This window comes from Thermobia domestica, chromosome 13 (assembly GCF_964235325.1).
Source record: "Thermobia domestica chromosome 13, izTheDome1.hap1.1, whole genome shotgun sequence".
NCBI lineage: Eukaryota > Metazoa > Arthropoda > Insecta > Zygentoma > Lepismatidae > Thermobia > Thermobia domestica.
In genome coordinates, this window is record NC_137466.1 from 146,588,828 (window position 1) to 146,616,761 (window position 27,934).

The following is a 27,934-nucleotide window of genomic DNA, read 5'->3' on the forward strand; positions in this document are numbered from 1 at the left end:
TGTTTAAGATAGAGAGAAAATGTATGAATTTGTTCTTCCTGGTTCAGGGGAGTAAAATTTCCCCGTAAAGGAATAAATTTGTTCTTAACTGCGATGGTGAGGAAAAGCTTGCATCACCATAAACGCTTATTACGGGATACTTTGAAACTACCGTAACGCTATGAGGCTTCACTTTTCCTTTTGTACTGAAGTCAGTAACTTAACACTTAATATATATACATAGTGGTTAGAATTTCGTTTCGTAAAGAGTTAAATCTTAATTACACCTTCTTTATAGGTGATGTAAATCTCTCAGTGAGAAAGGAGGAAAGGAGAATCGTAATATTAAAAGTAATATGTTCGCGTTAGAGCTGTATATACAACGTTCTCAGTCTTCGTGAGAATAAAGATCTAAAGTGACAAGTGAAGGAAGGAGATATGCGTCTCTTAACTTCGAGAAATGATCCTTTCATTTCGTTTAAGGACCACATGCTTTGACAATCAAACCAACCGCAAGGCCCTTATTGAGATAATTGGAAGGGAAGATTCCACGTAGGCGGGTAGCCTTTCTCAGAGAGTGGTGTCAGGGAGCTGGTGTTTTAAAGATATGTACTTTTCCTTTTCCCACGTTAGACAATAAGCCTGTAGATACTCAGCAGGGGGTGAATTGACTAATAATCTTCAAGTGCTGCGTTGCCAAACTACCTACAACCGGTAGTGTAACAGAAATGGATCAGGCTTTTCACCATTATCGTCGTCATCATCATCATAGGTATTCTGACATTATTACCCGGTCACTTCCTTCAAACTGAGAAGCATCAAGGTGCTCAGTTAACCTCTTCTGCTTGATGTAACAATTTTCTGTTTTAATATTATCCATTCATGGGCGAACCAAAAGGAGGTGAGATGGGGTTGGTTCCTTTTTGAAGGATTTCATATTGAAAAATTTGGAAAATGGAATGTAAACAAACACTACGTTTTTATGTTTAATCAGAACCAAGTTGATATTTATCAAGACTAGTTTCGGTTATACGTAGCTGTATAGAAGTCTTATTCATCAAATCTATTGTCAATTCAGCAAATACATACTATATTTTATGAACCGTTTCATTTCGTTAATATACACTTTGAAAACAGTTTGTAGAGATTTAATAGAACCATTTAAGATTGCTTTCTGTAATATTGAAACAAGACTGTAATATAAACTATATTCGATAGTTAAGCCCGAATCAGAACATTTCGTTTGAATTTGTCAATCATGTAGGATATATCTCTAGCTTATCAATCAAAAGTTAGACTAAGAAATCATAATTGTATAATCAATTTTGTAAACTGGCATTTTCTTCTTCACTGTTAAAAATTAGTTTATACAAGATAACTAAACGCTGGTTATTTTCTCGTAGAATACGTTTATCGTAGTATAGAGGTACTGAAAGCATCAAGCCATTCTGTTGCACCAGAGACGGAATACTAAAATTTATTAAATATGTATAGTAGGGTGTATCGAAAAAAACTTTTTTTCGAAATCCGGTTACGGCTAGTGCGGATTTTTGGCCAAATGGCATCAATAAAACGTATAAAAAATTTCAACTCGATCAGACAACGCCTTCTGCTGCCGAGTAGAGCCCAAATATTAGAAAAATCAACAAAAGATTCACTTTTCAACGGATTTTCCAAAAATATTTTTTAAATATTTCCTATATTTTTCGGTCTTTTAAATTATTGAAATAGCATTGCAAAAGAGAAATAAATACATAAAACAAATTTATTACGGTTATTTCTGTACACCATAAGCATAAAAACCTAGTTAATTATTTGTAAAAATGCACCGATTTTCTGGCGTATCGTACAATTAAATTTTAATATAAAATTATTGAAGTCTCTTGAATAACGAAGAAAACACTTTAGAGTTAAATTCTAAGAGCAGTAACAGTATAAATAATTTGCTCCCAATGCCGTATGCATCTGCTTATCACACTAGATCACCTGCCGCCCACCTCTCCCCGAACGCCTCTTCTCTTGTACTTGCCCAGCTGAAAGGATCTGTCTTATCAGTCGCCAGTAGTCAACCAGCTGTGTCGAACGTGATTGTCGCTGCTTGAGTTATTTATTAGTGCTGTAGGAAATTTTAACTAAATAATTTGTTTTCGTGTGAAGTGCAGTATGTAGAAGTGAGAACAGTGTTTCAGTTGTGTTTAGTACTTCTTATTAGGAAGAGAGTGACAGATACGCTGACGTTATGGCATCGACAAGTTTGTTACGGTCTGACGTTAGGAATAGCTTTATTGGGACACCCAAGGAATTGGGTAGAGCACAGCTACCAACCGTTGAAATGTATTGAGACAATACCTATGGGAGCGGGAAGAAAAAATGAGAATTTCGGGATCCCGGAAAGAGCCTTCACCAAAGGATTTATCTTCTATCGTCGCCAGGAAGATTGTAGAAAATTGAGATTACGCCTCAATCAGCGGCGATGCAATTTTCAGTGTCAGAAGGATTGTTGTAATGATATTGAAGTACCATAATATTGTCCGTGACTTGCAAAGCTCAGCAAAGTCCGGTTTCCAAACTTCTGCAAAACGAATTGCTGATTTTCAACAGTCTGACAAAAATATTTCATTTGATATAGCCTTTTGTAAGTGTTCCGATCCTCTTGCCTGCAACTGCGAAAAAGGAAGAAAAGTACCAGTGCTAGAGGGTCTTTTCTTCTAGATCAAAGAACCACAAGATTGAGGCGTAATCTCAATTTTCTACAATCTTCCTGGCGACGATAGAAGATAAACCCTTTGTTGAAGGCTCTTTCCGGGATCCCGAAATTCTCATTTTTTTTTCTTCTCGCTCCCATAGGTATTGTCTCAATACATTTCAACGGTTGGTAGCTGTGTTCTACCCAATTCCTTGGGTGTCCCAATAATGCTATTCCTAACGTCAGACCGTAACAAACTTGTCGACGCCATAACGTCAGCGTATCTGTCACTCTCTTCCTAATAAGAAATACTTAACACAACTGAAACACTGTTCTCACTTCTACATACTGCACTTCACACGAAAACAAATTATTTAGTTAAAATTTCCTACAGCACTAATAAATAACTCAAGCAGCGACAATCACGTTCGACACAGCTGGTTGACTACTGGCGACTGATAAGACAGATCCTTTCAGCTGGGCAAGTACAAGAGAAGAGGCGTTCGGGGAGAGGTGGGCGGCAGGTGATCTAGTGTGATAAGCAGATGCATACGGCATTGGGAGCAAATTATTTATACTATTACTGCTCTTAGAATTTAGCACTAAAGTGTTTTCTTCGTTATTCAAGAGACTACAATAATTTTATATTAAAATTTAATTGTACGATACGCCAGAAAATCGGTGCATTTTTACAAATAATTAACTAGGTTTTTGTGCTTGTGGTGTACAGAAATAACCGTAATAAATTTGTTTTATGTATTTATTTCTCTTTTCCAATGCTATTTCAATAATTTAAAAGACCGAAAAATATAGGAAATATTTAAAAAACATTTTTTGGAAAATCAGTTGAAAAGTGAATCTTTTGTTGATTTTTCTAATTTTTGGGCTCTACTCGGCAGCAGAAGGCGTTGTCTGATCGAGTTGAAATTTTTTATACGTTTTATTGATGCCATTTGGCCAAAAATCCGCACTAGCCGTAACCGGATTTCGAAAAAAAGTTTTTTTCGATACACCCTAATGTATAGTCTTGACTTCAATCGTCATTGTATAGCGCCAGCACCTAAACGTTTGGATGACAATGCTGAGTTGTAAATTCATCTTCTGCTGGAGTCTTTTCAATCCAAGGAGTTTATAGAAGTATACGATACGCTGCTTACCGTATCCAAGGAAAATTTTAAGAAATGCATAGAAATACCAAATCTCTTTTCTCAACTTTCAGCACACCCATGAAGAGGAAAAAATACTGTATTAGTATTAGCCATGCTGAACAAACAGTTTTTTTTTTGTACCCAAAAGCTTTAAAGTATGATAGTTTTGCAGTGCTAATAGAATTGGAAATACTCAGTGATCAGTACGTGAATGAAGTATCATTTTTTCAGCTGCAATGAGTAAAGCTCAAAATACGAAAAATATACTACCACTGGAAAAACAGTATTTGTCGCCTTGCACTAGAGATCTGCACGGGCCGAAATTTTTAGTTCGGGCCCAGCCCGGTTTGGCCCTTGAATTTATAATGTGATGTCCGACCCGAGTTCGAAACATGTTTTAGCATTTAGGCCCAAGTTTGGCTTGAGCTCGTGTGATAACCAAATGACTCCGAATTACAGAAACTTAATTATTAACACAAAATTGTATTTTTATTTACGGCATTTAGAGGTTTAATATTGCAGTTGTGCTTTAAAAGTTCTCCAGAAAGAACGGTCCAATATATATCGTTGTGCCATATATTTACAAAGTTAGACCCGAGAAATATGGTTGTATATTTAAACATTTACGTTCCGGGCCTGAAGTAGTATATGTTTTGTAGGCTCGAGTCCGGCTCGCAGGCTCGATCCGAGACCGAACAGACCTCTGCCTTGCACCTACAGCACGAGTGTCATCTAATGAAAGAGCGTTCAGCAAGTTAAAATATTACATGCGTACAACAATGTCGAACAATTGACTAGATTCCTTTATGATCCTGTGTACCATGAAGGATATAGTAAATAGTCGTGAAAGTCAGATTGTTCAGAGATCAACACTCCTTAAACAATGCTGTGTCCAGATAGGTTCGACATGATTTTTTGTTGATTATCGAACCTTTGCTATTTTTAAAGCGTAACGTATTATAACATTTAGAGTGGTACGTAATGAATGTGTATTCAATTATGAACTGCTCTTTCGCTAGGATTACCAGGCCGGTAGCCAACCCAAAATGTAGGGTGGGGGGAGAGCGGTAGAAGTTAGGGGGCCCGATCCAACCATATAGTTCATCACCTTATTATAGATCATTTGCAAGCCTATCGTGAAAATTTTAGGGGGGACAGTAAAATTTTAGGGGGGCAGTTCCCTAGACCCCTCTGGATATGGGCCTGCCGATTACATAATGCCAAATTCATTTTTGTGTGATTAGAAGTTTGTTATTGCTACTATTAACTTACATAATATACGAATAACGCGTTAAAAGTAAACACAATTTCACACAAAAGATAACTTAATATTGTATTTTTACTGTAACTTTAATACGAGAGAAAACTGAGTAACAATTTTTCTTTTCACTCGCAGTATTCAAAAATGAGAGTTACAAGATGTGTACTTTTGTAAGAGTTTTATACGTTGACAGAAAATGAATATTGTTCTGCAAGACGATTGTATTTTATAAAGTTATTAGTAAATTTAAAATCGAGTTGTCATTCTTGAATTTTTTACAGGGGCGGATCTAGAAGGTAAAATCTGGGAGAAGGAGGCAGTCAGAATCCAGACTATGATAGATACTGTATATCATATTTATTATAAACTTTCAAAAATATATAGTAAAAATAGTTTAAATTATTTTTGTCACTCCAAAAACTGAGGGGACATAGGCCTCTCCGGCCTCCCCGGCCTTGATCCGACACTGATTTTTTTTTTTACCGAATCCTGCTGTATGTATTAACACTTTTACATTAGTGTCGTCTCCTAGAAATAATTACAAGTCGCAAAAAATAACGAACGACATCATACTTAGTTTGCTTCAAACTTCAAATTTGCAATTACTTACATTTTCCTAAGCTCTATCGAGTAAGTCCTTCAAATGTAAATTTTGTTCTGTAAATACCGTATATTACATTTTTGTAAAGGTCTCTCTCAATTACTATACCTCAAATATTTTCTTTTCAATAGCAGTTTCTTCAAATATTAATCGATTATTTATTGTGTAAAGAATTATCATGTAAAATAGTAACAGTATTAAAAAAAACTACTACACTGCTGGTGTGCAAAGTTTGCTGCATATGTATATGAATCTCTATATAAAAGAAGAAGTCCTGACTGACTGATCAACGTCCAGGCCAAACCTTCTAAACTAGAAACTTGAAATTTGGACATGGTATAGCATTGCGGTGTAAGGTCCCACTACGGATAGGAAGGATTTTTGGCAATTTGACGGGTTGTTGGAAAAGATGAATGACTATTATTACCTTAAAATGGCCATATCATGGAGTCTCTGAATGTTAAATACATGAAATTTGGTATATGAACTTCTCATTTAATAATTAGACACATGTTTCAGCATATATATATATATATATATATATATATATATATATATATATGTGTGTGTGTGTGTGTGTGTGTGTGTGTGTGTGCGTGTGCGTGTGTGTGTGTGTGTGTGTGTGTATGTATGTATGTATTTAAACCAGAACGGAAGAAAATGGAGAGAGAATAAGAAAGGACTGGAAATTATAATAATTATTATAATAAGATGCTCAAATTTCGGAATCTCTTGTGGTTAGAGATATGAAATTTAATGTTTGGACTTCTCATTTAAAATAATTATACGTGTCTTCCCTCATTTCTTGATATTTGCTCTTGAAGGGAGAAAAAAGGTGGAGTTACAATTGTTATAATTGGATGATCATATCTCGAAATTCGTTAAAGTTAGACATGAAATTTGGTATTTTGATCTTTGATTTTAAAAAATTATTAAATATGTATTTAGCGTTTTCTGATATTTCTCGTAGAAGGGAAGAAAAAGCTGGTAGAAAAAAGTGGGGCTTGTAACTTGATTATCGTTGAACCCTGTTTACGTTGAATATCTACGAAACGTACACAGCGAATTAAACTAATACTAACTTGGAATCACGAATATATATTGTATTTTACATACTATCGACAGTGATTCTTGTCATACACATTTAAAAGTATTTTTGGTATTTATTAGAAAGGAAAAAAAGAAAAATTAATTTGAGCTGCATATCTAATCAGAGAACTTTGTTACGTTAAACTTTAATCCTTGTCGAAGAAATCATATAAAGCTGGCTACTATGTATTCTGGTCCCATTTGTTCCCAGTTGTGTGACTTAAATAATCTCAGAATCTGTGAAGTTTCTTTTTTACCCAATGGGCTTGTTATATGTCGTAGCATATGGCTTTTCGTTTCTCTAGTGTTTCTCCTGGGGCAGGGACGACCAGAATCCGTATTTCGTTCAGAGACATTGCATTAACACGATAAACTTGCGGAATGAATAATCAACGCTGCCATCAGCGCTCTCTGTCGCACAAGTTAGATACTACTTCTACCATTGCTTGTTCATAATGGAATTTGCCTTGAACTTTTAAATGAAAAAGTCAATCTGTGGATTTTATCTCAGTAACACACGTATTATATAGGTCTGTAAGTCAAATCATGGAAGGATGTTAAAAGATGAAAGAATTGGCGTCGTTCTTGCTGTTATTAGAATCACGCAGTGAGACTTATCACAAAATAAGTTCGTTACTCCACGCGATAACTCTCGAACAAAACTTTCTTTTTGTCAATAGATAGCTAGAGCAATTATTTTGGCCAAGTTAGTTAATGGTATCAATTTGTTAACGGATTCATGAGTAACGGTGATTTAAACATACTGTATAGTTTAAAATGCATAAATTACCTAGCTTCTATACAACCTGTACAGCAGGAAAGCATTGCTGGTTGCCTAGCGCATAAGGATATGCGGCTAATCTCACTGAAAAACGATCACTAACCTTTAGATTCACAAAATTCTCTTTACTGTCTTTAGCAGAGTTTATTGGTTCCAGGATTATATACTATTTCTCTTCTTCCCTTAGGCTGGATGTCTTCAATTCAATTAATTACCATTTTATTAACGTCGTATGTCACCATAACACACTTGTTTGTTAATGTAAACGAAGAGAGGAAACATTTATATTACCTTTCTTGTGTCCTTTTAATCTTTTATATTCCTAAAGACCCAATAAATGTTAGACACAAAAAAATTTGAAACCAGGTAACCTGGCCCTAAAGAGAAGCGGCGTATACATTCGTTTTACACTGGTGCTCCTAGACCACCAAACTTTGCAAAAAATAAATAAATAAATAAAAGTGTATTTTATTATTTTTTAAAAAGTGTTAGCGTAACCTTGAGACGAGAAATTTCACTAGTTTTGTGAGCAACACTAGTTCGCCCAAGTCTTAGATCTGAAACACTGTTTTAGTGTTACTTGATTCATAGTATAAGAACTACAAGTATATGTTATGCATCCTTATAGAGAAAGAATTCTTATTATTTTATTCATTTTTACATTAAGTGACTGTCTCTCCACTCCTCCTAATAACACATTGTATTCGCAGTTATACGTGACGTTGCACTGTCCTGTTGAAACTATGTGCATTTCAACTTGTCACATGGCAACATCGTAACAAATTCTCTAACCATTACATTGTCACATACCGTTCAGAGATCACTGTCTGTTCAAAGAATATAACGAACACCCAACGATTTGATATGGCACATCAGATGCCAATTTTCTGTGAAGTTAGAGGCAGCTACTTTAGCACAAATTATCACTGGCCTATACCCGACAAATTTTGGTCATTAATGTATCCTCTCAGATTGAACCATTGCCCACTAATCCAATACCAATCATCGAATTCCTACATGAATCAACGGCAATAGTCTTTTCGGGCCTCTGTGTCTTCAGACAACAGTTGTTTGTAATCACTCTTTATAGGGTACAATTTCAACAACTTGCACAAGGATGTGTGTGTACTGTCACTGCAGAGTCCGGACTAGCTTGAAAGTAGTCGCATTGTTTTTTTTTCACACATACGTACATCGATCTATTATCTTCTGTTAACACCCTTGATCGACCGCTTCTCGGAGTGTTCATTACTGTGTGGTGGAACTTGTCGCACAGACGCTTAATGCAAAATTTGTTTGGAACATCCGTCCCGTAAGTATCTGTTTACGCCTCCTGAGTCAATGAATAATTTTTGGTGCGGATATATTCTGTTACAATGAATATACGGTATTGCAACGTATAACCATGGTGCTTATTCAGCATATATAACCAAACAAACGAATTCATACGGTTCCCCATAAGATTGTGTAACTTTTTGAACACGCGTAAAAATAGGTAAAGTGAATATACAAACACAATGAAGGGCGTTTATCAAGGTTTGAAGATACACAAATCACTATATAATATTATTCAATAACAAATTTGGTTCAAATGTTGTTATGTCACTCCGTTAGTGGACCTCTCGTGACGCGGAACGATTCAGATAGCTTCTAGATGAAATTAAAAAAAAACATCAGGGCTCTGGACATTAATTTACAAAACGAGGCCAGAAAATTTGGAGCCGATACGAGAAAAACTTTTCAAAAATTGAGACGAGAGCAAAGCTTTACAAAATTTACTAGATGAGTCGAGATAACTTTATTTCTCGTCTCGTCTCCTCTCGTGGACAACACTAGTTATATTATTCTTTTAAGTATCAAAAATAGGTATAGCGTATGCTGTATGTCAGCGATACGGATATTTTAATACTCAATTGAGAATAGAAGGATGATAATAAATTACGAAAATCATGAAAACATGAGTTAGTTGCTAATTTTTAAGCTTATTATGTATTATTTTGTACAATTGTTAGCGTAGTTGTATCATTTCACATTCATCTCAGCAATAATGTGCGTAATGAAGCACTAAATAGCTTAAAACCCTTAGTATTAGGAAACAAGCTAATTATCCCACCTCCAGTGAAGGTGTTTGACTACAAATCTGAGTAGTCGTTTGGATCCCACTTTAAACTGTAGACCTTGTCTCATATAGGCACTTTGGTGTAAGGAGAAATAAAATTTCAATTATTAAAAAACAAGAACAAAAAAGTTTTTTAAACCAGAAATTTGTTTCTGTTCTCATTTTAACATATAACAACTCGTTCATGAACATATTGATATTGCAGTATGAAAAAAGAACACTTATTTATTGCATGCTGGCACTATAATCAACTGTATGGAATCATTATATTTCTCACTATAGAAAGATTGTATGAATTGTAGAAATTTCAAATTGCTGTATGCAAGCTCCAGTTTATAGGAAATAATATGTTACTCTTAAGCAACAAGATGCATAAATGTAGTGTTACATTATTCTATACAGAACAATATATTTTTGAATAGATATATCGAAATATAGACTTCTTGTAGGATCCGTAGTTTTGGCGTTAGAAGAACTCAAGTTAATCTTTTTTGGTATTCAACTTTGAAAGTACGCATTACTTGGCCTATTTTTGTTGAGGATTTTGTTCTTGGTTTGAGACCTCATATACAAAGGTGTTATTTGTTGTTTTCAACATTTTTAATTCACTTGATACATGGGGTGGGCCAAAAGTCTGTATTCATAAAACAGTCTCACTCAAGCTTGCACGTATCACCTTAGATTTACTTGGTTAGTTTGGAACTTAGAGTCCCTTTCACCTACAACTTAACGTAGAAGTCGAATCACATGAGTTCTCACCGAGAATCAAACCCGAATCTCCACATCAAAGGAGCGTGCGCTAACCATATAGCTACAAGGAAGCTCATGTCCTGCACTAGAACCAAAACCATATAGCCACGAGGAGCTCATATGCTACACTAGAAGTAAAAATAACATATCATCAAGGGAGCTCATGTGCTACACTAGAATCAAAACCATATAGTCATGAGTGAGCTCAGTCCTACACTAGAAATCAAAACCATATGGAAACGAGGAAGCTCATGTCCTGCACTAGAACCAAAACAATATAGACACGAGGAGCCCATATGCTACACTAGAAGTAAAAATAACATATCATCGAGGGAGCTCATGTCCTACACTAGAAATCAAAACCATATAGAAACGAGGGAGCTCATGTCCTACACTAGAATCACAACCATGTAATCATAACTGAAGTCATATCCTAAAGTAGAATCAAAACCATATAGCCACGAACGGGCTCATGTCCTACAATGGAATCAAAACATTATAGCCACGAGGGAGCTTATGTCCTACATTAGAATCAACACATATAGTCACGAGTGAGCTCATGTCCTACACTAGAATCAAAACCATATAGCAACGAGGGAGCTCATGTCTTACACTAGAATCAAAACCATATAGCCACGAGTGGGCTCATGTCCTACAATGGAATCAAAACTATATAGCCACGAGTGAGCTCATGTCCCACAGTAGAATCAAATCCATATAAAAACAAGGGAGCTCATGTCGTGCACTAGAATCAAAACCATATAGCCACGAGGAACTCATTTCCTACACTAGGATCAAAACCATATAGTCACGAGGGAGCTTATGCTCTACGTTAGAATCAAAACCATATAGCTACCAGGGAGCTCATGTCCTACACTACAACCAAAACTACCTAGGTATATAGCCATGAGAGGGCTTATGATCTACACTACAACCAAAACCATATAGCCAGGAGAGAGCTCATGTCCTATATTACAATCAAAAGCATATAGCCACGAGTGAATTCATGTCCTACTCTAGAATCAAAACGTACGATCAATTTGAGTGACTTAATTTCCCGTATACATATCCGTTTCATTTGTTAATCTTGTTTCATCAACTCTTTCACAAACTTTAACTTTCTTCAATCATGTATTTCTTTTAGCTTAAAGTAATAAAACTAAACATTCATGTCATTTCCATTTCTCAAATCTAAGTAGCCCGTTCTATATAAGTACTCTTGCGGCATCCTGTATATATAGATAGATAATATATTGTAAGGATGTTATAACGAAATACTTTAGTTTGTATAATATTTACCTGTACCGTGGGCAAAAAGTGCTCATAAATATGTAAGATACTTAGTGGAATGTTCATTTTAAATTAACAGAAAAGAAGAATGTTTTTAATATATGTAAGAGATTATTATGGGATAGTTATGGCTATGTACATGTTATGTGTTGACCTAGTCAAGTAAAATTTATATATTTTACGGTCTTAAAAACAATATTTAAGACATATCAAGCAATAAAGGTGAGACTAATAATCTTTGAATATCTGAGTTGATTTGTGCATAAAGAAAAGTAATTATCGCTTCGTAACTGATATTTTACAAGACGAACCAGGTTGACGACGCTTTTCTATAGAGTCGTTATAAAAATTTGGTTTACCGGAACCCGGGACTTTTGAAAATTCAGTTCCCGAAGAAGGAAAGTAGGGCTGAATTTACTTGGATATTACCATTTATGAATACGAACTTAACCGTATTACGAAGCGGTAAGGTCATCAAACGAAAAATGGATAGTGAAATAGTGCAAAAGGAATCTAATACCAGTAATCCAGGTGAAATTAGTGCAACACCAAGTTTGTCATCTGAGGATCGACTTTTGTTAGCTGTGCAGCAACAAATTATGCAAATGACGACTGAGATAAAACAAACCATGGAACAGAAGTTCTATGAAGCTAACCAGACCATGGAAAAGAAGATAGAACTGAAATTTAACGAAGCTAGCAAGCAGTATGAAGAATTAAGTAAACGAATAGAACGGATAGAACTGAAATCAGACGATACGAAACAAACAATCGTCCAGGTGATGAACGACATATCCTCGCAGTTTGAAGAGAAGTTAAAAAGGTTAGCCGATGAGTGTCAAGAAAAGCACGATCATCAAAATCATGAAATCTGTGCTGTAAAAAAGGATTTAACGTTAATAGAATCTTCCGTTAAACATCAAAAGATCCAGTTGGCTACTATGCAGGAAGAAATTAAAACGTTACAGGCTAGAGATAACATTTATCGCAATAATCTGGGCAGTGATCGCTTCGAGTTTCCCCAATCACCGGATATAAATACGCCTTCGCCGGAATCTGAGGAGGATATTATATTAGAGGAAAATTGTCCGAAGATCACTGATGAACGAAATATAAATGGTATCATGACACAGCACGCTACGGACCGGAACAATCACACCACAAGAACAAGGAGTGAGAAAAGAAAGGTAAAGTTAAGTGTCAAGATGAGCGAAATCAAAGCCATGAGTAAATTTAGTGGTAAGTGCAATGAAAATGCTAGTTCTTTCTTAGAGAAGTTCCAAGACGAATGCAGTATAATGTCTATCGACCGATCACAATACATGAAATTAATACCCCATGTATTACTCCCACCTTGTTCCTTATGGTTTAAGGCAATACGTGATCACATTAGTACATATGAGGAATTTAAAGCGGCATTGATCGCGAATTACGAAAATGACTTTTTGCTGGCAAACAGAGATGCCACTCTTAGAAATCAACATTTCAATCCTCGATTGCACAAATCTATTGTAGAGTTTGTTGTAAATGTCTATAATGAATTAAAGGTCGTTAATCCCTCGCAATCGGAATCAAGAATAATTGCATCGATTCGCAATTTGCTTCCATTTAAATTACAGCAGATCTTATTTTCCACACAGTGTATGAGTTTCAGTCATTTATTAATGCTTGTACAATGCTACGAAACTCAATACCATGCTATGAATCTAACACAATCAGGAATGGGTAAAAATAAGAATAATTCAGATCATTTGGTCCCTGTTCGGAATTTGAATATCCGAAGTGTGAATAATAATGAACCGAACCTAAGACGAGTATACTCTAGCAATCAAAATGAACAAAATAGACAAGGTTATGTAGGGAATCCGCCTAACCTAATTAATCGTAATAATTCCTATGTTAGACCATATAGTCAAAATAGGTTTAAAAATAGACGAAATGTATGGAGAAATTCCACCAACGCAGCGAACTACGTGGATAGAAGTAATGGAAGGATAAGAGATGGCCCTTCACATCAAGATCCAGGTATTGAAGTAATTTCTGTACAAAACAACAATACAGGACATAATCATGATTGTGCTGTACAGTGTACCCTATTGGAACCCTACTCGAGTATGAATTTAAACTAATTGCGGCTGATATGGTAGGGGTTAAACCCAAGTCAGCTGTAGGTTCTCATGAGCATTTGTCTAAAAATTTAAGCGATAATTTCTATGAACATTTATCTTCCAATTTACCGGTTCATGCTAATTATGAAAATGATCTTTCCTATGACGTTTCTGTAAAATAAATTTATTTACTTCCATTTGATTATTCAAACGTAGGTTATGTTTAATTTTTATTCTTTCTTATTAATGTGAAGAATCATAATTCAATTTATAATTAGTTAAAGGCAAAAATTATTTTATATCAGATTGATTTGTGTTTAATTATCAAAGATTATGTTAAGAATAAGATCCATTCTATAAAATCAATTATTCAATGACTACCTTGAGTGAAATTCTTCTTTATTTTGGACATCTTAGTGCTACTATGTATACATTACAATTGCAACATCTAACTTATTTGTTATACAATGCGCCCGAAAAGAACAAATATTATTTGTCACATCATCGTTTGTAATAATGATCGAAACTAGTAATCTTGATAATTTGTGTTTCACCCTCGTTAATTATATTCCTAAGCGACGATGTTTTTTTAATGATAAAGAATAAATAATAATGTAATAAAAGAGAAATATTAATGAAATCAAAGATTTATTGTAAATGTATTTATGTGAATGATAATAACTAATATTTTATATATATATGAGGGATAACCAAAAAAAAAAATAGTGAAGATATATACGAGGTGTGATCAAAATATAAGGAACATATGTAATGTACGAACATTAATCTAATCAGACCAGTGGTTCTTGAATATAAAAGCCAAGCCTACTCATGACTTTTATATTCAGTCCCTTTGGCGGGCGACATTTTCTATAACGAAATACTTTAGTTTGTATAATATTTACCTGTACCGTGGGCAAAAAGTGCTCATAAATATGTAAGATACTTAGTGGAATGTTCATTTTAAATTAACAGAAAAGAAGAATGTTTTTAATATATGTAAGAGATTATTATGGGATAGTTATGGCTATGTACATGTTATGTGTTGACCTAGTCAAGTAAAATTTATATATTTTACGGTCTTAAAAACAATATTTAAGACATATCAAGCAATAAAGGTGAGACTAATAATCTTTGAATATCTGAGTTGATTTGTGCATAAAGAAAAGTAATTATCGCTTCGTAACTGATATTTTACAAGACGAACCAGGTTGACGACGCTTTTCTATAGAGTCGTTATAATGTATAACGGTGGAAAAGGTTGTGTTAACAAGAAATATGTTATGTCTCTCTCTGGAGGTGAAATGATAAATTTTGTGCTCAGTTGCAATAAATTGTTACAAATTTTCCGTTTTCAATTTCTTAAGAAGCGAACGTGTATTCTTTTGGGAATATTTGCGGACAACCATGAGAAAGAGAAAGAAAGACAAGAATGAGAAACTTCCTGAAGGAAAGGAGCTAAGCTAAAGCTCGAAACATTTCTCTCGACTTTCAATTTTTCAATGAGCTGTATTGTTTTTCAAAAACGTACGCATGCCTTCTTTTGTTGCTTCGCGTTTCCTTTTCTTTTCTCTTTTTGAAAAGTTAATAGAAGGGAAGAAGCAGAAAGCACTTTGTCTTTCAAAGCATTTAATATCCTTTACTTGTCGAGTAATGTTTGTTCTACTGTAGATCATAATTTTCTGTCTTTTTATCTTTTTCTTTCTTTCTTCTCGGTAGCATCCTATTTCTTTTCTTATTTTTCACTCAGATGAAAATGATTCTTCAGGAACAATAATCATTTTCTGTTCTCGAAGGCTCCAAAAGTTTTTTTTATATATATTTGTATGTGCAGAAATATATCGTCTTGTTTCACTGGAAGAGAGAAATATCATAAATACGCGCTTGAGGAAAAAAGTTTCTTTTCAGAATTGTCATTATAAATTAACGCAAGATGTAACATTATTATACAAGACTCGTTGCTCTTGATTTTAATTAAGCCCAAAGATACTATTAGTGTATTATTATTCAAAAGCAAATTTAATACGTAAATTGATCCATGATTAAATATAGAATTCACTGGTAAAAGCAAAAATGCTGTGTAGTTGACAGATAGTCTCTGTAATCCCATATACGATTTCCATTATGAGTATAATTCGCAGTTTTGACCTAAGAGGCCTTATCACGACGAGATTAAAATACCAGCTAATTTTACAATAATTATGTGATATCTTCAAATAGATAAAACATAATCAAAAAAGTGGAACAAGAGCTCTCTAGACAATATTATTTTACTTGTGATACTGTTATCATGATTCACTTATTTGCTTCCGATTTCCAGTCATTTAGGAAATCGGCATTTATTTTCGCGTTTTTAAATGGCTGCAAACGGGAAAGGTACTAGGTGACTCGGAATAACGGTTCCTCATGCAAAATAATATTATTTAGCGCGCTCTTGTTCCACATTTCGATTATCTTTTATCTATTTGAATAATGTAATTACTATAAAATTAGCGGTATTTTAATTTCGCAGTGATTAGGCCTCTATCGCATGTCCCTTGGGAAGCTATTAGTAGAGCTTAGCGTTCTTGCCTTGTAATCGGGAGGTTTCGGGTTAGAATACAGTAGCCAGCCATCCTGATTGAGGTTTTCCATTTTCTTCCTCAGTTATACCAGATGATTGCTAAGATTATATCACTCGCCATATTTGTTTGAAAAGTTTCTTCTTTCTTTCATTGTCAATAGTTTCGAATGTCAAATAGCTTTAGATATCGTATCTACAGCTCTGTTAATAAATTACGTATATTTGATGATTGTAATAATGCTAATAAAGCAAATGAACGTGTAGTCCACATACTTCGGCTAAACTCTAAATATTAAACAACAATCCAATATCCAGAATGCACTATTGTGAAGCAATAAAGATAAATTATTCGCTGCAAGAGATTCATTAGTCAATAATTAATACAATGTAATCAAATTAGATTTTAGCTATTGGTGACAGGAGGAGCTCTGACCTTTGTTTATGAAATGCGTTACATGCATAATTCATAACGCTTCATTAAGAATGCTATGCAGATGTGGTATTGTGTATCTGGAATCTGTTGTTGCAAGAGCAGTAGTCACCAAGATCTTAATCTTAAGACATAAAATTTCAATTATGAGAATTTTGAGTCCTAAAGTTGCACATTAAACATGGTCCGGGAGAAAAACCCTGACGATTTTCAAGTCAAAATTGTAATCAGTCTGAATATTTTGTACATGGTCTTTTATTTCTGAATTTAACTATAACTCGAAGTGTTTTGGTTACAACAATTAGTTACGAAACATACCGCACGTATCATCCGAAAGTTACATTTTTCAGGTGTTTTTCCATGTCTGAGAGATTCATTCACGACTGGCGTAACTGAAAACTTTGTTTCTCTTTTTCTTTCTCTCTTTTTCTTTTCCTTTTTCAGATTAATTCGGTACATTGTTGAACAAGGGCGTCCATGTTGTGGTTTCCAAGGGGAAGGGGCAAGTATAAGCGACATTTCAAATGTAGTCTCAAATTTTGCGTTAACTATTCTAAAAAATCTATTGGGTTTTCCATCTTCCGAAGCAAAATTTCCTCTAAAGGGAGGGGGAGAGCGCCCCACCTTGCCCCCCTGATGGGCATTCTTGTTGTTGAAATTTATCGTGACGTTATAGCCAGCTTGCCATTACATTTCAGTCACCATGTAACGTTCGTCAATAGAACATGGAGCATTTAGAGACTTTTTAGAAATAATGAGTCCGTGATACATCTGTGAAGTTGACCTGCCCATCTAATGAATTTAACATTTTACATATCTACATCATTAGTTTACGTTAGTTTTTTAAAACTATTATTAGTTCTGCAAAAATACACTTTTACTGGGAAAATAAATGGTCAGACCAACTTCAGGGTTCAGGGTCAGACCACCCACAAACGAATATCATCATTTCTTCACTTCATATCGTTAGTTTACATAGTTTCCCAAAAATATGCTTCTTATTCCAGAAATAAAGTTTCCCACGAAGTATGAAGTTATGCTGCCCGTAATAAATTTTCATAATTTTCTGCATCATATCGTTAGTTTATCGTTAGTTCATGTTAGTTTGTTAAAACTATTGTTACTTTCGCAAAACTACACATTTTATTCGAGAAAAAATGTTACCGCCAAGGGTGGTTAGTCCGATCATAACCATTTTCAAATTTTCCACCTCATTATAATTTATTTTGGTAAAACTTATCTTACTTCTTAATTTGTGTCAATGTGCTTATATAATAATAATAATAATAATAATAATAATAATAATAATAATAATAATAATAATAATAATAATAATAATAATAATAATAATAATAATAATAATAATAATAAATGAAGATATGTTCCACTTTCGTCCTGTATACATGAGAACCCTATTACTGTTACTTGTTTTTTGCTCCTAATTGAAAATACACTGAAAAATTCTTATGAAATAACTCCCAAAACGCAAGGAAATTATTTAGCTAAATACAGAAATAAAATTGTGTAGTAATTAGGTTGATCTTTATTCACAGCAAACTATATAAGGACATTTTTAAAAGGAAAAGAAAGTTCGCCATGAACTTCTAGTGACAAGTGATTTGAATTAGTTTATAATTTTAATAGTTGTCGCTATAATCGGTTTTGAGTAGTTATGCAATTCTGAAATGTTAAGTAAAATAAATTTCATGTTTTCATACAAGGTTGTGCTTAGATGTTTACATGCATATTTTGTGAAATATTTAAATTATTTTCTGTATATATAGTGATAATATACATATCAAATAAAGTATGTAGTAATAGCATTGCGTGTTTTCTATACGTATTATAACATACCTCTCTACTTTAATATTAGCCCATATATAAATATAAATTTCTCGTACTATTCATGTTCTATAATTATCTTCACTACTTATAATCAAACACAGATATGATAAAAAAAAAAACAATCTAAACACCTTTTCTGGGCCACTAAAGATATAATACATTTGTACCAAAAATCAAAGACAAAGGTAATCAAGTTTAAATATTTGTGTGAATTATTTTTGTGAACACAACAAAGAACAATTCTAAATAAAATTAACGTATCTATTAAACCGTATTTGTTCCATTGATATTTATGTGCTGTGAATGTATATGGAATAATAAGAATTATTCTATGGAACAAAGTAGTTTGATAATTACTTTTGGGGAGGATAACATAACACATGGCGAGAAACATTATTTTTTCAATAAAATGTTTACTTTTGCGAAAGTAACGACAGTTTTGGCAAAACTAACGTAAACTAACAATAAACTATCAACATAGGTGTAAAAAAAAGACAACTTATTATGTGGGCGAGACAACTTCACAAACACATTGTCGTTTAACGATTGAGTGCTGCGTATGAGAAAATCCACAGTCTTCTTTCCAATGATATATTGAATATTCTTAATGGGGGAAATTATTTGAGAAACGTAATTTTCAAAAAGTAGGAGTGGTATGTTTGATTCAACAAATATTTTAATGAAAACATTTTGATTCGTAGTTCAATTCGGGAATAAAATACCATTTGTGAAATAATCAATCTAGTCACAATTTCAATTTGAAAATCGACACTTTTTTCTTTCTTTTTGACGGCCTCTGTGGTGTTACGTGAGAAATTTTTAAACTCGTCGGTAAAAGTAGATGCATTATTTATCTACATGCCTGAAACAAATTAATTCAATACAGTTTTCTGTGGCTTTGAAAAGTCTAATTCTTTCTGCGGTAGCGAGAACTATTCAAATTGTTTCATTTTGTACATAAATTATTGACAAATATATGTAAGGCAGGCACATGCTATTCTTAGCGGTTGTATTTAGATATATCGTATCTCCATCTATAACAGACAACTTGTTCGTAAACATATTTGAATCCGAAATTGTTGTATATTTCCTTATGGTCCGCTACTGATTTAAGTTCAGCAATATTGTTACCCAGGAGACAAAAAATAATATTTTATCATCTCGTCTCGTCTCGATTTGCGAAGAATTCTTTCCAATCTTATTTTGGAATTTTTCTAGTCTGGTTTTGCAAATTAATGCACAATATTTATGCCCTAACTTTTTCTTAATTTCAAGAAAAACTTTTCAGACTCCTTCCGCGTCACGAGAAGTGCATGAAGAGTATGATATAACAACACTTAAAATATATTTATTATTGAAGTATATTATGTAATGACTTGTATACCTTTAAACGTTGATAAATGCTCTTCATTGTGTTCGTACAATCGTCTCAAAAACGAGCTGAGAATATTCACGTGGACATATATACATTACACATTACGAGAATTTATCTATCCTACTATCAGCCACAAATAAACATACGACCCAGTCATTTGTTTGAATTAATTCGTGGATCAACAAGACGGAAGACAAATGATGTACGTAAGGTAAATAACACGTGCTCCATGAACACGTTTTTTTTTTTTTTAATTTTTTTAAGAATTAGTAGACTATATAGTGCTCGAGATGATTAATGAACTACTTAATTATAAGTGCTTTGACCACCCAGGGGCAGATCCACGGGGGGCGATCCGGACGATAGCTCTCCCAGAAGAGGAGACTTTCTTATTTTATACATAAATAAACCCATCCCAGAGTTTGGAGCTTTGAAAAGTAGCAGTATTACAATCCACCGCCCCTCCAGAGGTCCGTCCTGGATCCGCCCCTGTGACCACCACTCATTTTACACGGATGTTTACGCGCTACCGTTTATTTATAAAAACACAATTTCTCTTACTCTTTATCTCCATTATCCCTTAATTAGTCAATCATATTAGCTACAACACGAGCGTACGCAGAAATTTGGAGGGAATGAACTCAAAGTTTAGGAGGGAGAGGCCAATACTATAAGACCCTACTTCTACGTAGTTTTCAATCGGTATTATTCTACAGCCAAGACGATCAGTAATTGTTGACTATTGCCATCTTCTCAGGAAAAATGATAGCATAGGTTCTTTTTATAAGAAAAGAAAAAGTATTGATGAAGTATAAGATACATCATTTCTCTTTGCTAAACATGCACAGCTTTATTACAAGGTGTACTAATATATGGCAGGTTTTGTTTGAGGGGTTCAGACCGAGTAGACCCCCGCATGACTCCGCCCTGAGCTATAATAATTGTTGTTCTTGGCTCAAAGAACATTTTTGTAACTATTAAACATAATTCAATGAAACTTTGCAAATATGGTATATAGTATAGGACAAGAGCCGGATTTACGGGGGTGCACCGGAGCACATGCACCTCCCTTCAATGTAAATATACGCTATCTAAAATGAGAAACTAAGCAGTGAAGAAACAAAATTTTCCGTAACTTTCTGCTGTCATGTGTCCGTTTGAGGCTTAAAAGAAAGCTTAGTTTTGCGAAAGCAATAGTTTAAATAGATTTTCTGAAGGTTGAAGGAAAAGGATTCACTGAACAAAGTAATATTCCTCATTCACACCACAGATGCCTAAAGGCATTTAAAAACTTCTGAAGGTTGAAGGAACAGGATTCACTGAACAAAGTAATATTCCTCATTCACACCACAGATGCCTAAAGGCATTTAAAAACTTCTGAAGGTTGAAGGAAAAGGATTCACTGAACAAAGTAATATTCCTCATTCACACCACAGATGCCTAAAGGCATTTAAAAACTTCTGAAGGTTGAAGGAAAAGGATTCACTGAACAAAGTAATATTCCTCATTCACACCACAGATGCCTAAAGGCATTTAAAAACTTCTGAAGGTTGAAGGAAAAGGATTCACTGAACAAAGTAATATTCCTCATTCACACCACAGATGCCTAAAGGCATTTAAAAATTTCTGAAGGTTGAAGGAAAAGGATTCACTGAACAAAGTAATATTCCTCATTCACACCACAGATGCCTAAAGGCATTTAAAAACTTCTGAAGGTTGAAGGAAAAGGATTCACTGAACAAAGTAATATTCCTCATTCACACCACAGATGCCTAAAGGCATTTAAAAACTTCTGAAGGTTGAAGGAAAAGGATTCACTGAACAAAGTAATATTCCTCATTCACACCACAGATGCCTAAAGGCATTTAAAAACTTCTGAAGGTTGAAGGAAGAAGATTCACAGAACAAAGTAATATTCCTCATTCACACCACAGATGCTTAAAGGCATTTAAAAACTTAAAAATTAAAATCAAATGTAGTGGTTCTTATTGGTGCACCCTCCTTCAAGAAATCCTAGATCCGGTCTTGTATAGAACATGTATTATAATTCGAGATTTTGTTCGTGCTGCTACCTCTATTATTGGTGCCCATGCTTAAAAATATTTTCGTACGAACTATGAACCTAAAATAATTAGGGTACGAACAATAACTTCTCAATCACTTTTGACATTATTATTATTCAAAATATCACAATACACTTGAAAATAGTTTCCATCTTCATACAAATTTTAAACTTTCAGTGGAACTTCGCAACTATATATATCTTTCGCGTATCTATCTCCATCTGGGGTCCCGATAGAAGTTTCTGACTGAAAATACAGTAAATATTTATTTTTGGGTAAAAACCGTGTAAAACTTCTCAAAATTTATTGATCTCTAGCACGTATGGTATAATTCCAAAGATTACATGAAACATGAAATTCAGTTTTATAGAGCTTTTTTTTTTTTTTTTTTTTTTTTTTTTTTTTTTTTTTTTTTTAGAGAGAGATTTCTCATTTCATATATTATATGGAAGAAAAAATATTTTTCAAGCGCTGTATTTGAATGAACCTAGAACGCCGAGAGAAACCCAAATATTTTTTTTAAAAAATGTTTTCCGAAAAAGAATGAAAATATATTCCCTAAAATTATAGATCCATAACATATGTGTATGATACTATTTGAAATCAAAATCCTGATTTATCCTTAAGATAAAGACATAGACTGCAAACCATGAAACTGAGTTAATTGGCATACGAACAGAATTTTCCTAATTTATTTTTCAAACTTACGTTCGATATCCAGTACAAGGTTCAACAATATTTTCTTTAATGTTCATACCTATTAGTCGGCTTCAACAGTTAACAGGTATTAATCGTACTTGAATATTTGTCAAATATATACAAGTAGTATTTTTCGAGATACATTTCCTGTACCTGAATCTGATTTTTAAAAATCTCAACTCAATTTTAAAAGATCTCGGGATTTTTTTATTTTTTTTTAGTTTCTCCCGATATTATAACACATGCGAATGTTATCATTAAAAGCTTGATTCATTTTAAAGATAATGATATACGAACCATGAATCTAAGACAATTAGTGTATGGGCAACAGCTTCCTACGAAAAAAGTCTACAATTTCTTTAGAAGCTCCGTTGTATTAAAAGTTTCAGTTTCAATTAACAAGTCTACCTACTTTTTAAAGAAAATAGAAAGTTTTATTCTCTACAAGAGTGTGTATCTAATCATATGACGATATGGGTAATTACATCAGTAATTGTTGAGCCGATTTTGTTTAAACTTAATTAATTTATTAATTTATTACAAATTTAATTAAATTTATTCCTAAACTTAATTACCGATAATTTATTACAACCCTAATCTCTTTAAATCCTTATATACCATTATAAATAATAATTAAATGTTTACTGGTTTTTAAAGAATTTGTTTTAAGAAAACAAGTGTTTTAGGCAGAACTTTTTCAATGAAGATTCGGTTTTGTTGATGATATTTGATGCATTCAAGTTTATTGACAATTATATCTGTAATGGCTAGATCGATCTGAACATAAGTTTCATAGATTTCTTTACTAGCTATTCAGAGAATTGTTCGGGCATATCACTTGTAAATTTTAGAATGTATTTAATATTGAATAATTATATTTTATTCGATTTTCTATTAGGAAGAATTAGAAGTATAACTACATTTATTTAACTAAATTTATGTCTCCTACGTTTTATAAATTTTATTAAATTCTAGCATTTAGAGAATTATGTTTCATTAAGTCAACTTTTAATTTGTAATTATTTTCACTTTTATCTTCTCCTTTATGATGATAATTTTCTGTAAATTAAAATAAAGCAATAAGTGAACGTAATATACATGAATTCTTCGATGACGATCGCGGATGTAGCAAATAGAGCTAACACATCAGAGATTGCGATATATACCTCTATTGTCAGTATATCTGTCAGTAGCGTTCTTTATTTTTAACTGCGTTACGTACCTACTCTATATTTGTTTCCTTACACCATTGATTTATATTTAAAAAAATTCGTTTTCTTTTGAAATGAACTGAAATTTTCATTGGTTCGAACGTACTGGTTTCTTCATCAAATATATATATTTAAACGTCTCTTGTTTCGTGAAAATTAAAAATACTATCGCAGTTTTTTTTAAAAAAAACATGAATTTATGATTTATGTAGTGTTTTCGTCACGAAATGCACTTCTAGTACCTTATGAATTATTTATTGCGGGAGGAGTTGCATTCCTGGGTGTCCATGGTGCAGATTCATTTTAGGATGACCTAACCGTTGTGGGTATAAATACACCGTCCGAACAGAGATGACAGTACAAAAGACACGAACCAAATGACACGAATTGTATCTAACCCAAGTAAGAGTTGGGCAAAGCTGGTGGGCTCACACAGCATTTGATGCGTGGGTCCCTATGGAGCAAGCGCGTCTGCGATAGTGGACATGTGTGTAAGCGCGGATATAATAAACGCATTGCATTCCTCATGCTACTAGTATATGTCTTATATGTCGGACAGTTTTATCGTTATGTATCATGATTTAACATAACTGGAAGCGTGGTGAGTTAAACTGGAAGCGACATATATCTACTGTATCTAATAAATCAATATCAATTCTGCGATTATTATACAAATATAATGATTTTCTAAATCAGAACACAAAACTGTATTTAGTGAACACGCTTATTTTTCCACTGTTCGACTATTGTGATTCTGTATATGGACCAGCCATTACTAAATCCTTAGCAATATCAATCCAAAAAGTTCAAAATGCCTGCATGAGATTTATCTATAACACGCGAAAATGTGAACATATACTGCCCTTACTAAATCAAAACAACATTCTAACAATGTCAAGGAGGCGTTTGTTGCATCTGTACTGCCAGATACATAAAGTCATACACAATAATGGCCCCCTATATCTTAAAAGTAAGCTAACGTTCCGAAATGAAATCCATCCATACGAAACAAAACGTTCCCGTACATTTGACATCCCGCGGCATACATTAACAAAAGCAGCGAAATCCTTCTCTATTTCAGCCGTGAGAGCCTGGAATTCATTACCTTCCGATATAATCGAGTGCAAAGGATTCTTGACCTTCAAACGTAGGGTAAAGGATCATCTTTTACATCAACAGAAACTTAGCTTGAACACCTACGCCTTAGCCTGCAGCAAATAAACCAATTTTGTATGCATATTGTAGTATAGAGGACAGTATTAGGCCTATTGTACCTGAACAACTATTATATTCTTACTTCATATTGGTTTTCTTCAATATATATATATATATATATAATATTAGTTTGTAGTTAACTAAACGTTATATGTTTATTGTCGTTATATATGTACGTGTATAATATTTTTATATATATTCTCATGTGACATTCCTGATTGTAATTTTGTTGAGGTTAGGTGGTAGAGCAGCCTACGGCTGAACCTCGCCTCATGAATAAAGGCATTTTCAATTCAATTCAATTCAATAACTGTACTGACATACGAATTCAGTTAATCATGATTTTGTATATACTATTACGTGGTTAAAAGCAAGGACGCCGATCCTGAGGGGCCCGGTCCCCCAAAAGCTCATGTGGGGTCCCCTATTGTATATATGAATATACAATATTTGGCATAATTTGAATGCAATTTGTCTTAAAATTCTCATATATACAGGGTTTTCATAAAGTCTGGACGGATTTAATTCGCTTATAATTTACATAAAAATGCTCATATTGAAATCAAATAAAGTGCAAACGGTAGCGGAAGGATTAAATTTTTACCTGTAATCTGCACCAGCTCAGTTCATTCACCGCCACACCTCCAACTGGGCGCCATTTACGTCCACATATTCGCGTAGGCGGCGCTGGAATCCACTCACAGCGTTCCGCCGTGTTTGATCCGAAATGCCAGCCACAGACGCCCTGGTTTTGTCCTTTAAGTTCTCCAAACCACTTGGCTTCTTTGCATAAACTTCCGTTTTCACATGACCCCAAAGCCAGAAGTCGCAGGGGGTAAGGTCGGGTGATCTTGGCGGCCAAGCGGTCGGGCCACCGCGACCAATCCATCGGTTAGGGAATTTCTCGTGAAGGAACTGTCTCACCTTGATTGCATAGTGAGGGGGTGCCCCGTGCTGTTGGAACACGATGTCGTTCTGGATTCCACGTGCCTCCAGTTCCGAAATGAGGTATTTCTGCAACATATCCAGGTACGAGTCTCCATGGATGGAATTTGGTAAGAAACTGACCCTTGCCCTCCCTCTCCCTCTCTCAACGTGTTCAGAGTTGCCGCTTATCTAACAGTGTTGCCAACTAAAAATTTAATCCTTCCGCTACCGTTTGCACTTTATTTGATTTCATTATGAGCATTTTTATGAAAATTATAAGCAAATTAAATCCATCCAGACTTTATGAAAACCCTGTATATGTACCTTCTGCATCTGAATGCCCCCTCGCCCCATTTACAGAGAAATCGGCGCCCTTGGTTAAAAGCATACAGTTTAGATTATCTTTTTAAAGATTATTCGTGATGTCAGAGGTAAGATCCGTATATACATTGATTGCTTATATTATATTACTGTTATGAAATAGCATTCGATATTTCTTCTGCAAATTTTACAAATCTGTTTGCCTAAAATAGGACAGCACCAAATTTTGTGCAGTTAAAATAAAATTAAAATCTTAAAAAAAAAAAAAGAAATTACTTATAATTACTAATTTGTGTTATTTCTTCGGCAATATATCATTACATACAGACACTGTATCTGATGAAGTAATGATAGTATATTTCCAACGCTGTAACATGGATTAGTAATTACGAGCGGTTGCTTCTGTCTCTTGTTTTTATTTTAGTCGTGCATAGTTCCAAAACTAGAATGAGGAGCATTCAGCTAAATTTTATTAAATAGAATTATTAATAGTTAATAATGTAATTTAATTCAAGTATTATTAGACTTATATATACACAGGGTTTTATAAAAATGTGCCAGAATATTTTGGGAACAGATTCATCACATAGAAATAAGAAAAAAGTTCACGTATACCTGTGCTCAAAAGTGGATAGTTTCGGAGTTATGGAGTGTCGGAAACGTGAAACAATCAACTTTAAAAGTTCATAGCTTCCTTTGCTATAGGACCTATCGTAGTCGGGTCAAGATATCACTGAGGAACTGGTGTATGTGAACTATCCAAATATCCATGTTTAAGAATGCCCCAATACTCGTACACCAATTTTTAGAAAGGTAGGTGGAAAGTGATCAAGTACTCCCAAACAGCCTCTCTAAAAATGATTGTGCAAATACTAGAGGTTCTGAAAGATGGATATTTGGATAGTTCACATACTAATTCTTCAGTGATGTCTTGGCCCGACCACGATCGGTCCTTTGGTATTAGAACTACGAACCTTTAAAGTTCATTTTTTTACATTTTTGCACTCGATAACTACGAAACTATACACTTTCGATTAGTGTTCGAAGTGAAATAAAAAGCAGAGGCTGTACGTTTTAGTATGATTTTGACTCAACATATCGGCTATTTAAATATTGCCTTGATCACTGAAAAACCAGAGACGGTATGTCCTCATTACTGAAAAACCAGAAGCGTAAAGATGCGCACGAGACAAGATTTGTGGCTGTCTCGTCTCGGAAATATGCTGTAAAAGTGATGTCTCGACTCGAAAAATGTATATTTCTCTATTGGATGAGCCGTGTCTCGACTCGAATTTTTTCAGGAAAATCCTGTCTCGACTCGTCTCGTGCGCATCCCTACAGAGGCGGTATGGCATACCACCGCATACCGTCTCACTTCGACCACTGCTTCCGACCACAGGTCCATACGAACTTTTTTTTAAAAAAAAATTTTGATGTGAGGAATCTATTTCCAAATAATTGTAACATTTTTTG

General features: G+C 34.1%; 1 protein-coding gene across 1 annotated transcript in view; it reads left to right on the forward strand.

Moving 5' to 3' along the window:
• LOC145668623 (endothelin-converting enzyme 1-like) overlaps positions 1 to 27,934 on the forward strand; it is a 438,357-nt gene that overhangs the window by 282,110 nt on the left and 128,313 nt on the right. The window lies entirely within an intron of this gene.